General features: G+C 41.2%; 1 non-coding gene across 1 annotated transcript; it reads right to left on the bottom strand.

Moving 5' to 3' along the window:
• Nucleotides 1-407: 407 nt before the first annotated feature.
• Nucleotides 408-480, bottom strand: TRNAC-GCA (transfer RNA cysteine (anticodon GCA)). The gene has a single exon. It is a non-coding gene; the product is annotated as a tRNA-Cys (tRNA).
• Between the last annotated feature and the right edge of the window lie 5,502 nt (nt 481-5,982).

Here is a 5,982-nt window from a genome sequence, read left to right as displayed (position 1 = left end):
GGGAAAATGCTGGAGACACAAGAGGGCTCTCACAGGACCGGAAGGAAATAAGCCCGGGAACAGCCAGCAGGCAGCTCCACAGCTCCCCGTGACGGGAAAACCCTGGATGGTTTGCCCTGGGATCGCTGTGACTTGAATTAATAAAAGCTATTTCTTCTTACATCATCACATTCAAGGCTCAATTCTCCTGGGAGAGAGGGTCCGACTGAGCAAGCTGCCCTTGACAGTGCTGGAGGTGAGGAGAAGGATCCAGAGCGAGCCAAGCACGTGAACTAACCTTAGCGAAGCTGCTCAGTCGTGTCCGACTCTTTGCAACCCCGTGGACTGTAGCCCACCAGGCTCCTCCGTCCAAGGGATTCTCCAGGCAAGTATACTGGAGTGGGTTGCCATTTCCTTCCCCAGGGGATCTTCCCGACCCAGGGATCGAACCCGGGTCTCCTGCATTGCAGGCAGACGCTTTAACCTCTGAGCCACCGGGGAAGCCCGAACTAACCTTACGAGAGGGAATTTCTCGATGGGAGTCCCGATGCTCTTCAAGAATTTTTTTATTGTCCGCTGATGCTACACATGGAGAAGGAAATGGCAGCCCCCTCCAGGGTTCCTGCCTGGAGAATCCCAGGGATGGAGGAGCCTGGCGGGCCTGAGCACAGATCCCTTAGGATGCTGCTACGTGTGTGTGTGCGCGCGCGCGCGCGCGCGCGCGGGGTCGCACAGAGTCGGCCACGACTGAGCACAGATCCCTTAGGATGCTGCTACGTGTGCGTGTGTGTGTGTGTGTGTGTGTGTGTGTGTGTGTGTGCCCAGTCATATCTGACTCCTGGGGGGCCTGAGCACAGATCCCTTAGGATGCTGCTACGTGTGTGTGTGTGTGTGCGCGTGCGCGTGGGGTCGCACAGAGTCGGCCACGACTGAGCACAGATCCCTTAGGATGCTGCTACGTGTGCGTGTGTTTGTGTGTGTGTGTGTGTGTGTGTGTGTGTGCGCGCCCAGTCATATCTGACTCTGCGATCCCTCCGTCCACGGAACTTTCCAGGCAAGAACACTGGAGGGTGTTGCCTTTTCATACTTCAGGGACTCTTCCCGACCCAGGGCTCGAACCCGTGTCTCCTGCATCTTCTGCATTGCAGGTGGATTCTTTACACCTGAGCCACCAGGGAAGTCAGATGCAACTTATACTAGGTGCTTAATAAATATTTCTTGAATCCAATAGAACTGGGTAGGCAACAAAAAAAAGAAAAGAAATGAAGAGGGAAGGGAGGAAAGGAGGGGAAAGAGAGAAGGAAATGAGAACTAAACATAATTCAGAGTAAATATTTTCTTAATAAAGTTAAGAGCCAAGCTAGATGACACTTTTTCTTTTAAATATGAATAAGAAGTGACTCTCAGCAATGTGATCAATTTTCCTAGATGGCTTGCATATGGACTCTGAAGACAATTTCAAAGGGACGCTCTAAAATGATCTTAAACAATGACAGTAATGTGGATGTAAAAGAGAGCTTCCCTATGGGGGCGCTTTAAAGGACTCATTTAGATGTCTATGTCCTTCTAGGTAGGCTTTTAAAAAACTCATTTGTGATTACACATTGCATATTTTCCATAAACTAATTGGTTAGGGAAAGCAATATAAGGTAATAAGAAAACGGAGAGAGGCGCAGGAAGAGCGCCACTCTAAACATGGAGGTTTAATAAGATTTGCAAGTCAAATACAGTTTGGGGACCTAAATGATTTTTTAAACACATTTGCAAGACCTGCTAAAAGCTATACTAATAGTGTCTATATATCTAATATTGACTAAGTATAAGGCACTTTACACTAAATTATCTATAATACTCATAACATCGACCAAGCTAAACAGATATCTCTGCTCCAGTTTTACATGTAAGGAAATTGAGGGTCAGAAGAGTTGAGTTGTCCAAAGTCAGGCAATAAAATAAAACAAAGCTGTGATTTGAACAAGTCTGTTCAGTACCCCACCCTGAGTGTGACATGAAGCAACACTCTCCAAAAGCAACCAAGCAAATGAGAACTATCCCCTTGTCCTCCTCAAAGGTACAAACTTATGACCATTTTTACTCCCTACATGCATCTCCAAAACACTCTCATGCAAACTATTTAATATATTTCCTAAATGATGCTAGGGCTTCCCACATAGCCCAGTTGGTAAAGAATCTGCCAGCAATGCACGAGACCGCTGTTCGATTCCTTGGTTGGGAAGATCCGCTGGAGAAAGGAAAGGTTACCCACTCCAGTATTCTTGGGCTTCCCTTGTGGCTCAGCTGGTAAAAAAATCCACCTGCAATGCAGGAGACCTGGGTTCAATCCCTGGGTTGGGAATATGCCCTGGAGAAGGGAAAGGCTACCCACTCCAGTGTTCTGGCCTGGAGAATTCCATGGACTGTACAATCCACGGGGTCACAAAGAGTCAGACACGACTGAGCGACTTTCACACACAAATGATGCTAAAGTCAAGCAAACATTCAATATCATCAAACCCATTTTCCACTTTTGTTCTTTTCAACCCAATTTATGTTACTGGTTTAAAAGTCTAACCGTGTATTTAATGCACAGTACTAACTTTTAAAATCAAAATACCTGAAACCTTACCAAATAAATGGATAGTGATGAACGTTCTACTAAATGAGTGGAACTTTAACACATGATTTGCATTTGGACCAAATTCTTATTTTATGAAATAAAAAAAAAAATCTTGTTTTCTGTTATGACCAAGGAATAGGTCTAGAGATATCCCTTTGTAAGGATTCTTTGATGCCAGAGCATATAAGCATGAAAAAGTAATAAAAGAGAGCTCACACAGATCTAAAAAGTTTATGGAAAGAACAGCTACTTCATAATGAGTTTCCAGATCACAAAGTAGAAAGAAGAAATTCAACTATAAATCTATATTCAGAGTATGATGGAGGAAATAGGATATGAGGTAATTTTTGCCTTACCTTTTTGAGCAGCACAGATCTTATGGACGGAGGTGGAAGCTATTCAATAACACTTATTGCGAGGCCTCATTCAGTGCCTTGCACGGGTGGGCAGTCAATAAATCTTATCTGGAGATGATATTTATGCAATGATAATCAGTCTAGCTCAGCACAGCAATTTTGGGGGACAATATTGTGTGTGGCGAGGTTAAGCCTTGTGAAGTAAAATGACAAAAGGAAGGGCAAAGACCAGCTGTGGAAAGTATTCAAAATAGAAATTAAGGTTTATGCAATATTTGCATAAGCATTAGCAATTACAATTTAGAAAAGCAAATGCATTTTTAGAAAAATTTGAAACACATTTTGGTTAATGCAGGGAAATCATTAAAATTAGACATAATTCTCCCCTCCTCTCCAACTTCACCAACCAACACATATTTATTTGCTTATTCAAACAGCAAAGATACAGGCACAGAAGAAATCTGACTTTGTTTTAGGGCAGAGTGGGATCAATCATATAACAAACCCTTTTATCTTTGTTCCTTGACTGCATATTCTAAACTGACATGTTATAAACATGACCCCTACAGCTTTGCCACACAAAATATCAAATTAAGTAATTTCATATTCCGACTAAATGGTTTGGTTTAACTTATTGGTTAAACTTAACTTAATGGTTTGGTTTAAACTATTTAAAAAATAATTTAAACATAGAGATTGGGTTGATTTTAAGTTGAAAATCTTTATTTTCTTTGAATGAAATGAAATGTATTATCTTATTGCAACACACACACATATACACACACCAGAGCACTCTCAGTGGACACTCAGGCACTGATATGTGAGTTGGTCTCATGTTTAGAAGAAAAATATCCCAAGCGGGGCTGACAGTTAATGTAGAAGAAAGAATCTATATTTTCCTTAATGAATAATTTATTTTTACATAATTTTTGTATGGAATTTTAAAATAATATAAATTCCTATTTTTTTGGTCTATCTAGTTAAAAAAAAACCCTCAAATTTGAGGAATGATTTATGGAAAGGAATAAAATGGGGAGTAGACTAAGAAAAATGTTCCATGACCACATTTTTCTAATGGTAACTTGCAGAGTTACTTCACTCCATTCGCCATAAAGTTATCCAACATGTATGATTTAGAAATGGCTAACAATTCAAAAATAATATGTAAAATTAAAAATATAAATAACCAGAGCTAAATATGTCACCTTAATAGTCTAATTTCTCACTGAATATTTGTATGATCAGTGAGAAGCAGCTACATAGCAGACAGGACTCTCTGTGACGAACCCAGAAAGGAAACAGATAATTGATGACCAACTTTAGATTACTCGACCACTGAAATCATTTCTGTGTTAGGGTCTAATGTTATTTTCTTAGACTTGCCTACAGCCTCCTTCTTTTTTCCGTTCATAAACCCAGTATGAAGCTCTATGACTGGCATAACTCCCCGAGATTTCAACAGCCAGCTAGAACAGTAACTTTCACCCGATCTTTTCTTATTGAGAACATGGAGAAGAAGAAAACCCAGGCCGTTCAGTTAGCAGAGACTATCAAATATAAAAAACAAGAGGTTTATTTTTCATAGTTGGAGGGGTTATGTAGACAGGTCAGGCAAGGGAAGTGTAGGAAACAAGCTTGTCCCCAGGAACTGCCATCAGGCAAACAGCCAGAAAGATAAACTGAGAATCAGAATGATTTCCTTTCTCTGGAGATTCTCATTTTCCACAAACTCCTCGCCACATCCATACTCCAACTTCATCTCTGACTTCTTTCTGTTGTCACAATTCAAGTGAGCAAAGTTTACAATCAATCTTTACAAGACAGTTAAAGCCTTAGGAGCAAGTCACTCTGAAAACCTGGAGAATACAAAACTCCAGAGTGCACTGAAACCAAATCAAATAAATTATGGATTTGTGCTGGTACATTTTGGAAACATATTGGACATTACACAGAGACACATACACTCTCACACACACACTCACACACTCAGACGCACAAATTAACAAATTCTGACATAAACACGTGTGCACATGCATGCATGTGTTTGTGTGAGAGATAGAGAGACAGAGAAACAGACAGACAGACAGTGAGACAGAGAGAGGGAGAGAGAAAGAGAGACAGAACTGTAACAAAACCCAGAAAGAATGTGAAGGAGATGAAAAAAGGTTTTTGCTCATCTTTTGCAATGTTCAAGTACTTAGAAATAACTTTATAAAAATATGCCCTCTTCAGGAAAGAAAGCTTTAGGTTAGAATTGGAGGAAAGTCTTTGGGAATAAGACTCTATGTGAGACTAGTTGAATTAGAGGTGGTCAAATAAGGAGCATAAATTAAGCACCAGTCAAATTTAGGAACATCAACTAAGATACGGTGCAGACAAATAAAATGTTCAGCAAGAATTTATTAAAAATCCACTCTTCATCCATTCAACATTCATAAATATTTATTAAGCACATACAACTTTCCAAATTTAAGCTCTGCTTTCAGTGAGTTCACAGATAATCTTGTCCACGTGGCCAATGGTGACACTTCTGGAAATCAGGCAACAGGGATCAGAAATTCAGGCTAAAGAGAACAAAAAGAAGGATCAGATACCTGATCAGATGAATGAAGCCAAGAGAACCTGGAACCCCAGCCTGGTGGATCTGCCTCACTTAGCAGAGATGTGTGTGTGTATGTGAGTGTGTGTGTGTGAGTGTGTGTGTGTCTGTGTGTGTGTCTGTGTGTATGTGTGTGTCTATGTGTGAGTGTGTGTGTGTCTGTGTGTGAGTGTGTGTGTCTGTGTGTGTGAGTGTGCCTGTGTGTGTGTGTCTGTATGTCTGTGTGTGTGTGTCTGTGTGTGTGTCTCTGTGTGTGTCTGTGTGTGAGTGTGTGTGTGTCTCTGTGTGTGTGAGTGTGTGTGTGTGTGTCTGTGTGTGTCTGCGTGTGTGTCTGTGTGTCTGTGTGTGTTTGTGTGTGTGTCTGCGTGTGTGTGTGTCTGTGTGTGTGTCTGTGTGTCTATGTGTGTGTGTCTGTGTGTCTATGTGTGTGT

Source organism: Muntiacus reevesi, chromosome 11 (genome assembly GCF_963930625.1).
Source record: "Muntiacus reevesi chromosome 11, mMunRee1.1, whole genome shotgun sequence".
Lineage (NCBI taxonomy): Eukaryota > Metazoa > Chordata > Mammalia > Artiodactyla > Cervidae > Muntiacus > Muntiacus reevesi.
This window is presented reverse-complemented; position numbering and strand designations above follow the sequence as displayed.